The sequence below is a fragment of the Thunnus maccoyii genome, chromosome 7, assembly GCF_910596095.1.
Source record: "Thunnus maccoyii chromosome 7, fThuMac1.1, whole genome shotgun sequence".
Lineage (NCBI taxonomy): Eukaryota > Metazoa > Chordata > Actinopteri > Scombriformes > Scombridae > Thunnus > Thunnus maccoyii.
Window position 1 is genome coordinate 31,249,324 of NC_056539.1, and position 9,602 is coordinate 31,258,925.

At 39.8% G+C, this 9,602-nt stretch overlaps 1 long non-coding RNA gene across 1 annotated transcript; it reads left to right on the forward strand.

The window, feature by feature from the left end:
- The first annotated feature begins 282 nt into the window (after positions 1-282).
- Positions 283-1,866, forward strand: LOC121899936. Its single transcript, XR_006096827.1, has 2 exons — positions 283-480; positions 1,018-1,866. It is a non-coding gene; the product is annotated as an uncharacterized LOC121899936 (long non-coding RNA).
- The last annotated feature ends 7,736 nt before the right edge of the window (positions 1,867-9,602 follow it).

Consider the following 9,602-nt stretch of genomic DNA (forward strand, 5'->3'; position numbering starts at 1 on the left):
CTTTTGTTTTATCTGTTTATTGTTTCTTTCACTCTTCTTCTCTTCATCTATCTTTATTCAGCAGCTTCATACAACGACTCTTAACCACATGTACTTTTTTTTTTCTTTCTCGTGCTCGTTCTAAACAACAACAAAGATTTAAACTGCGTCGGTGTCATCAACGCGTCACCGGGATTTCTTTCTTCCTGCCTCCAATTAGGAGTTTATTTCCCATGATGCCTATTGTGCTGTGCCTCAAAGTCCACCGAGACTAAAAATCTATGTTGTCTGTGTGTGTGTGTGTGTGTGAGCCAGTGAGTATCAACTCTTGATGAGGAAATGTACAGTCAGCAAGGATTAAACACACAGGAGAAAGACGTGACGAGGGGAAAGACAAGGCGGAGGAAGGAGAGGAAGAAAAGAAAGAAGAGAGCAAATAGGCCAAAATTAGCGGAAAGATAAAACGGTGGAAAAGATTTATTCATCTGATACGTCTAAATGGTTAGTTAACACGTTTCTGCAGCTGCTGAAATAATCTGACTCTTCTATAACGTGTGGAGTGTTGAGAGTTAAACCATTTCAAGCCTCTTTAGCCTCTGCTGCATGATCTCAGTTTTAAATATCCCACTAATATACATCCTCATAAATCATCCTGAAGTAAACATTGTATAACCGTCCAGTAAAATGTGTCACTTTCTTTTGTAAAATATCTTTTCTGCTGCTTTCAGCTAATTTAACATGCAGCAGCTTCTTGGCAAAGTATAATGTTTACATCAGAGTGAGTGACATAAATGGCGTTTTTTTTGTGTGTCGGTGTTATTAGCTGTAAAGTGTGTTGTGCCAAAAATATTTTTCTTGACCTCTTTCTGTAAGCAAGGGTAACAGAAACTGAACACAGTCCAGATTTAACGTTGTGAGAGCAATTTCCAAGAGTGAAGAGTATATTTGATCATTTGACATACAGTTAGCTGCAGGTCTTAGCTAATAGTCTTTTTCTTTCAAAATTTCTTTGCATTTTTACACCTGTTTCTCCCCCAGTTCAGAAGCTCCAGACCCCTCTGTGCTGCAGTCCTTATCTATGATGCAGAGGTGTTGACATCCTGACCTACCAGTAGGAGTCACTACTGCAGTGACAGGATGTGATTCCTCTGTGACTTCCTACCTGTGAACCAATAATACCAATCGTGTTTGTTGGAAATCAAGACCAAGACAAGCAAACATTAGCATCCAAACATTAGCAGGGATTCAGACACCGAATCCAACGACAACACGTCTGGATGCACCGGACCACTGCTGGTGGGTGACGTACTTCGAGTTGGGCGCTGCTTGGTTTTTGCTCTGCCGTTTTCAACATGATGTCACAGACTTTCTCATTTTACAGTTAAACAGTAAACTGAATATGTTTCTGAAAACTTTTGAGGTGTAAAATAGGCAATATAGTAACAGAATCTTTATTCATATTTGATCATCATTGCTTAGTTTGATAGTTTGAGTTTTGGGTTGCACTGGAGGGACCTCATTTGCATGAAGTTGAGGTTGAGTTGTGATCATGCAAATTCAAATATGGCTGTTGGTCCGTCAACATGCTGTGCCGTATCCATCATGCACCATGTGGCCAGATCTCCTGCTCTCCATAGAAAATGAACGGGATCCGTCGATTTGACATCCAGTGTGTCTGCACCATTACAGACAGGATTTTACAACTCTGGAGAGTTAGCATGGTGGTAATTATTTTATCTTTCGTCACAACAATAGCGAGGTAAACAGCAGTAACACAACATTCATGTTACAAAAGGTAATCTACAAGGGATCTTGCTGTGCAGCACTTTGGAAACCTTGTGTTTGTTAAAATCGTGCTATATAAATAAAGTGGATTGGATTGGATTGGATGTGCGCTTGCATATCTGCGATCGGCTAATGCATCGCCTTTGCTGGATGAAGTCGTGTTGTGTTGCAGCAAAAGTTGAGCCCGATTCAACTTTTTTTTGCCAGATGACCCTGCATTTTGCCGGAGGTCTCTGCACTGATACCCCCACTACACCACAAATGACAGAGAGGGCTTCATTTTTTCATGCAGAGCTAATGTCAGTCTAAATGTGGACATACGGTGTTCATTTCATCAGTGAAAACTATGAAGAAGAACATCTGTTGATGGCTGTCACAATGGAACAAAATGGTAAAATTAAAATGCTTGTACACAAGAACTATAACAAAATTTGACAAAATAAAAACAAAAAAAAAGTCTCTTGGGTGAATCTTTTGGTCCCCATTGATTTAACAGTATCAGTATTATCATCGTCCACATTCATACAGTATAACAACATGTCAAAAATACATACATACAGTATATAGACAGTTTTATTAACTGGGTAAATTCAGCCACTTTTTCACAGATATTATTTGCAACCATAGTAAAAGAACATGCCAAATAGGGGTGTGTCCGAGTATAAATACATTATTCGGCAAAGCACAAATAGTGGGTTTTATACGAATATTTGTTTCATACATTTATTTGAAAAATTATTTGTTTTCGGGATTTAAAAAAAAAACATGTCAAATGAACTTATTCTAACACTTTAATTTGCTAAAATTAGAGGTGTATTAAAAACAAAAACAGGATATTTAAGCCTCTTTCCATTTTTATTCGAATACAAATACAAATACATATACTGGGCCCTCTGCACATCCCTAATGCCAAATATGGTAAAGAAAAAAAAAACAGAGACGCTGCAATCACAGTATGAATCACAGTGAACAGTTCAACTTCTGTGAATATTACATTTTTAAAAATGGATCATCAAGTTTGTGCTTATTTTGCAATTTCCTCAGAAAAAAAAGGCGAAAGTATGAGAGTGTTTGACAAAAGGTCAGAACATTGCTACATACAAAAAATAGTACAAATGACTAAAATTAGACTAATTATAATAATAGAAACATGTAAAAATGTGAATAAAAACAATACACTACTGGTGCCATATTCAACACCGCAGCATGGGAAGGGAAGTTAAAAGCAGCAGGGGCAGGAAAGGTGAAGACAGTGATAACAGAGAGATGAAATCTTGCCAGACCACTCACTGAATTATTCAGGCCTCCCTTTTCCGCACCTGTCATTCCACCTTTACTTTTCTCTCTCTTTTAATCTCCCGCAGTTTCCCCTTTTGGTGTGATCTCTGTAATATAAAATGAGTCGCAAACATCTGATGGACACATGTTGTTTCTTCTTCCTTGAACATGAGTATTTGTTGTGTTTGAACAGGTAGGAAAAGTTTTGGATTGATACTTTCACCAACCGCGAGAGCTGCTAATTAATAATTACAGTCTTTGGATTTAAACGTGATGCAGCGTAAATGTGAGTGAACCGGCGTCCTGCTGTGTGACAGGTCCGTGACGGACAGGTGGCTCCTAATGGGGACAGTCCATTTCTCCTCTCCATTTTCCTGAATTATTGAAGGCGGGGCTACATCCAGGTGCTGTGGATGAGTGACAGCTGTACACTCCTACACCTCTCCCCTGATTGAGAGGAGAGTCCACTTCTGAGAGCATTCATGCGTTTTTCTACCTCTTACCAAGCACATTTACCTGCTTCTTAATATCAGAATCTCAGCTTTATTAGCTCATGTATAGATGAAAAAATACATGCATGTATAAACAATGGACGACAATATATAATGTCAACAAGTAGGCAAGTATGCAGATAATCCGAGGGTGGGTGTTAGTGTAAAGAATGGATAATGAAATAAGTTATTTTATACATACAGTATATATAATGCTGGTGATCAATTTTGTCTTGCAGCAGGAAACGCAACAAATTTCGTGGCTTCATCAAGTCAACATGAATATCTGTTGAAACTGATCTGCTCTTTTAAAAAAAAAAACCTGTGCAATTTTTGTGAAAATTACAAAAAAAATGAAAACAATGAGCTGTTGCTATGCTAGTAATAATGCTAATGCTCTTTTTTATTAGCAAAGAGTTGTTGTTAGCCAGCCTCTCATTGTTAGCCAGCGCTGATTGTTGTGTTCATTGTTTAAAATTGACAGATTATATAAATTGTCTCTAATTAATGTCTATTATTAGACATTAATATGCCTCTTATTAATATTCTCTCAGCCAAAGATTGTGTTCTAGCAAAAGAAACGTCATTCAGTTAATATCTGTCTACAGTCGTAAGTTGATTGTGTTTTGTTGTTATTCAAGTGATGAAATAATCTCACTGATTGAATCAATTTTACTTGTTTGCATATCCAGCTACAGCCAACAGAAATACTGTCCATTCACCAATCAGAGGCTTTGACCCGCCCCCTGACAGTTGACAGATTTATATATTATATTTTGCTGCAAGTTACACTATGAATAAATAAAAGTATATATAAATAAATAAAAAATGGATAAATAAATGAATAAGTAAATAAATAAAATAAATGTACAAATACACAAATGTGTAAATATATAAATATATATAAATGAATAAATAAATAAATACATAAATAAATTTAACAATTATATATTTAATGCCTCATTTAATTTGTGATTTATGTATGATGACAATTAAGCATTAAATTACATAACTATTTACTTATTTATTTAAGCATTTTATTATGTAATTATATATCTATTAATTTATTGAAGCATTTAGTGATATAATTATTTATATACGTATTTATATATTCAGTTTTGGCCCTTTAAACCCTCCATACCGCTGCAGCTGAGCATCTCCTCGGTCATTTTCTGCGCTGTGACATTATCATAACTTGTTATACAGTGTTGTGATGTGAGGTTGAAAAGCATCACCTGATTGTCCCCCTCGTCCCTCTTCGAGCCGACTCATGTGTTAACATGCACGGGTCATAATCAAGCCTTTTCTAGAGAACTGCGTGTCAGCAATCCTGGCATCTCATCAATATTAATCAGAGCTGGTCAGAGAATGCATAAGCATTAATTAGGCCTCATAAAAACTAATCATGGGCAGCATCTAAGGTCGCAGGATGCACAGGCCTGCATGACAACATAGATGGTGGTCAGGACTCGTCGCAGGGGACGCTCACCTGCTTCAGTCCGCCAACACTGCAGCCCAGACTACTACATCTCTCCATGCAGGTGTTGAGGGCACATAGCAGGGGCTACATGTTGTTTTTGTTGTTTTTTTGATCAAACCCTCTGGGAGATCCCCTCCTGCCTCCCACTTGGCTGCAAAATGTGCCCCCAGTTTCCCTACATTAGTCGAGGTGACTCTCCTGCTCTGGTATCTTCATGCGGTTGCGTTCAGACCAAATCCGACAATACAGCACTACTACGACACAGCAATACTTACCAGAAATTCCAACTTGCAGCCCAATACAATGCCAAGCAAGTGCACGATTTACGTCTTTGTACTTCCTCATGGCAGCGTTGCACAGCTCTGGAAAGGTCATGATAGTGGCGATGACTCTCTGTAGTGTAATGCTACAATGCAACATGGTAAACAAGGTTCTTCTTCCTGCAGGCATCTTTGCTCTGATCGCCCACTTATGTGATTGGCCAACTTAGTGCCTTGTCAGATGACATCACATTGTGGCAAAAGTTGAGCCTGGTTCAACTTTTTTGCTGGATAACTGCTGCAGTTTTTTGTCCACCCCCACAGCGTAAACACACTGGACCCCATCCACATGAATGGGAGGGCTGCTGTTTTTCACGCATTGCTGGATTTGGTCTGAATGTGGCCTCAGGATCCTCAGACCTCCACAACTCACAGAAGAAGCAACATGAAAGTGTCCGTTGATCTAATGCACACCAGAAGTGGGCAACATGGCTTTAAATAACACCATGATAGTGCAAAGTATTAATATTGACAATGACTTGGTGAGAGAGTTTATGTGTTTGTACTGTGTATCAGATGAGTATCCCTCAAAATTATGATTCCACACAACACAATTTATAGTGTGAATACATGCAGGAGATTAGAGTATATAACCTGTTACAGACCTGCAATTAAAGTTACGTTTTCATTAAATGTAACCACAACCATTCTCTAATTTTAACTGTAGTTGCCATGGACGACTATGGTGTGGTTCATTGGGATGTGCTAATTTAATTGAAGTGTTTACCCCATGTGTTGTCCTCAGTTAGGTTACAGTTAGGTGTTGGTAAGGTGACTAATTGGGCTCAGGGTGATGTTACATTCACTCTCAGCCATGTGTGTTGCTGCTCCACTTAGTTATGATGTAAATTTATCAACATGTCGCAATGTCATTAATATGATATGACACATTAAGATTCATACTTGCATCATATGGCATTCCCCTAATTAGGATTTTATCAATACTACTACTGTTATGATACCACTTATCGGTCCGGTGCTTCATCAATACTCTTATCAGTTCTTTTTTTATTACTGTGCATACACACATAAATAAATTCAGAACAGGATCATAATTTGTGTGCGTGTGCCCTCATGCAAACAGAGAGACAGAGAGTGTAGAGGCTTCAACCATAAAGTTCACCAAAACCATTTCCCGCTCTGCTAATCTCACTTCTTGTTTTACAGATATAAAAACTGACCTTAAAGAATCTGCAGGTTCTTTACAAACTTGGAACAGTTTCAAATATAGAGCCAAGTTTTGGGCGACATCACTGTCCTCAGAACAAGTAAATTCATGTAGCAGCACAGACAATCATCCTCAACCTGTATAATCATCTGAGAGCTTGTGTTTCTTGCCCCATTGGACTTGATTTCATTAGTGGTAGAAATGATATAAAATATCATCATAAATCATTATTATCTGTTAAGACTTTGCAGAAATAGATGGATCACTGACAGATGTCTAAAATGCTCCATAAAAATAGAGATAAGACTGTTTTGTTGGTATCTACATTAATATTTTTATTAAAGTGTCTCACAGCAGGAAACCACTTCCTACTGGCCCAGAAATCCTTAGTGAGAGTTTAGAAGTGTGCAAGTTTGACCCAGCAGCCTTTTCCTTATATGTGTGTGTGTATGCAAAAACTCGAATTCAGCCCTGATGCGTAACATCAGTTCAGCCTGCAGCTAAAACACACACCGAGGCGATGTGTACATGAAGAAGCTGAGCGAGAGTGTAAATGTGAGCACTTATGTCAGAGTACACTTTGAAAGAAAAGAGGAGAGTTTCAAGTTCAGCAATGCCCTCAGTGCTCGGTATCTAAACTGGACAGACCTTGTGTCAGCAGGTTGGTTTAAGAGAACACACACACATACACACCAGCGACATGAACACACACACACACACACACACACATACACAGAGTGGCTGAGCAAACAACATCACCAGCACATAAACAGGTGTAATCAAACGCACAAAGTGCTGAAGAGGGTGGAATCTGTGACGTGCATGATAAAAGGACTCTTTGAGCGACTAAAAAGCAGGCGATGAAGACCACAGAAGAAGAAGAGAGATGAAGAAGAGGTGTTGGCCTGAGGCTTGTTAGTTTGTGTCTCTAACAGCAGTTTGTTTGAACCTCTGCGTGGCCTGTTTTCTTATTGACAGCTTCTCCTTCATCACCCTGCCAGGCTGTGGGGCCACAGATGGGGGGGAGGCAGGACTCTCCTGAGTGAGATGGGTGGAAGGGGGGTGGGGGTGGTGGTGGTCCGACACACCCTGCCCCCCCCCCCTCAGAGCCGGACGCTGCAGCTAAAGCGCTGATGGTTAGCTAGCGCAGCTCCCTTTGTGCTGAAGCCCGAGCTTTAAAATGCTGCGTCTGCCTTCGACACACACACACCTAAGTAAAAAACACACACTCAGCCCGTTGATACACACCCGTCACCTGGCGATGGGAAACGAGCGAGTAAAGCGTGAGCAACACACACGAGCGTGAGCTAACACACGTGCGGCCTCTGGCGACGCTGTCGCTGTGACTTCACCTGGATCCAGAGTTTCCTCACACACACACACACACACACACACACACACACCTCACCTCTGGTTATGATGTACACTCTCCGAGGACGCCGCCTGCCCCTCCGACACTGACGCGGTCATCAGTAGGGTCATTAATTGTGGCGTCTTCGATGCAGGAAGGGACAAGAGGCGGAAAGTGTGTGTGTTGTTGTGCTGCCATTGTTGTGAGAACCAGTTTGACTTTTAGACCTTGAGATCGAGAACATTCGGATCACTGAGGGCATTCTGGGGAGTCAAGGACAGTTTCATAATGTGAAGTAATTTTTTGCAGAGTAAAGACATTTCTTGAAAGTTAGACACTTTTTGGAGGGTGTACATTTTGGGTAGTGAGGACACTTTTAGAAATCAAGGACATTTTTATAAGGTGAGAACATGTTTGGAAAGTGAGAACATTTTTGGAACTGTACTCTACAGTACTGTATGATATGTTTAGAAAGTGTGGGCGGTTTTGTAAAGTGTGATGCTAGAAATAGTGAGGACATTTTGGAAAGTCAGAACTTTCTTAGTCATTGAGTTTTTTTATAGAGTACTAGGAAAGTACTGTAGAACATATTTAGATGTGGGGACATTTTTAGAAAGTGATGACAGTTTTGGGAAGTAAATATCTATGGTTTCTTGGTTTCATGTTTAGGGTTAGAAGTAGCTGTAGATTAGGCGTTAAGGGCTAGAAAATGCATTACTTCAATGAGAGTCCTCAAAAGTGCATAAGCACAAACATTTTTGTGTGTGTGTGTGTGTGTGTGTGTGTGAAGGGTGTGTGGAGCCCCGATGCTGCATCTGGCGTGGGGCAAACATTTTGCTGGTTTAGCATTTTAGCTTATATGCTGCTGCTTGTGTGTGCACTGTATGTGCATGCACGCTTGTGTTTCTGATTATTTGTGCAAATGTATGAGCGGTTGAGCATTTGCACTCTTATAATAATAACCAAATAATAGCATTTATTCATAAGGCACTTTTCAAAGACGAGACAACAACCCCTGCATTTGTATGTCTTTATGTGTGTAGTTATACACACAAAAAATGCATCTGTATACAGTATGTGTACTGATCTTCACTGGTGTGTCTCTCTTGAAGCTTATGTCTCATGTTTTCCCGAGTGCTTGAGTGTGTGTGACAGTGAAATAGTGCGCATGTGTCGTGCTGTAAATCCCCTCTGTTTGTCTGGTTTCTCCCTCATTAGTGAGAGAGAGTTAACGTTAGCACAAGTGTCCTGCGCTGGACCGTGAGATTAGTAATTAACGCCGAGTCTAACGAAGGGAGAAAAAACAACACCTCGACAAAGTCCGACCATCAAGCAGCCAGACCTGCTGACGGAGGCAAACTTACCCACTGACACTTCCAAACTCTGCCTGGGGTGCACAGTCACATGGGCTGGAGTGTGTATATGTGTGTGTTTTAGGATTTATTTATTTTTTAATTCAGATATAATGGTGGTATGAAGCAAAACGAGAGCAGGAACAAATCAGAGACAAAAGACAAATAAAAATTCTCTCTGTTGCTCAGTGATGGAAGAAGAGATCTTTACTACTAAACTACTATTAGCTACTATTACAAGTAGCAATACTACAGTAAAGAAATACTCTACTACAAGTAAAGTAGTGTGTACTTGTACTTGTAAATATACTTCCACCGCAGCTCAACAGGGAAATACTGTCCGAGGAAACACAAAGAGGGAATTTGATGCTAAAAAGACTGTAAATGTGTCAGATATC